At 28.6% G+C, this 462-nt stretch overlaps 1 protein-coding gene across 1 annotated transcript in view; it reads left to right on the top strand.

The window, feature by feature from the left end:
• Window positions 1–462, top strand: part of LOC119592235 (POU domain, class 4, transcription factor 1-like) — a gene marked incomplete at its 3' end in the record, with an annotated part of 47,222 nt that overhangs the window by 45,270 nt on the left and 1,490 nt on the right.

The following is a 462-nucleotide window of genomic DNA, read 5'->3' on the forward strand; positions in this document are numbered from 1 at the left end:
CTTTTTTCTTCTTCTGTCTCATTATTCTCCTACATATCTTTATCTCGCTATTATCAATATTATCCCACATTTCTCATCGCTATCTGTTTATTATTATCACTGTTATCATTTTTTCGCTTCCCCTATCGTTATCAGATATTGCTGATATCTGTTTTTACTTTATATTAATTTCACATCGTGTTTTACTAACATTGCATTATTTTATCAGGCTCTAATATGATACCGTGATTTTTTTTTTAATCCGAATAAACATTTCAGTAAAAATTAGTGCACATATGACAAATATTAAGAATAAAATATTTTTAAAAAAGTAATTTTCTTTTATCATTTGTCATGTCTGACTGAAAACCTGGCTGAGATCTTACGTGATTTCATCTAGTTGTCTCAGGATAAATATTTTTGATGGCTTATAACTTTTGCGTATGCTGTTTTTGTACCTCTCCCTCGCTTTTAAATTTCTTT

The sequence above is a fragment of the Penaeus monodon genome, chromosome 29 (assembly GCF_015228065.2).
Source record: "Penaeus monodon isolate SGIC_2016 chromosome 29, NSTDA_Pmon_1, whole genome shotgun sequence".
NCBI lineage: Eukaryota > Metazoa > Arthropoda > Malacostraca > Decapoda > Penaeidae > Penaeus > Penaeus monodon.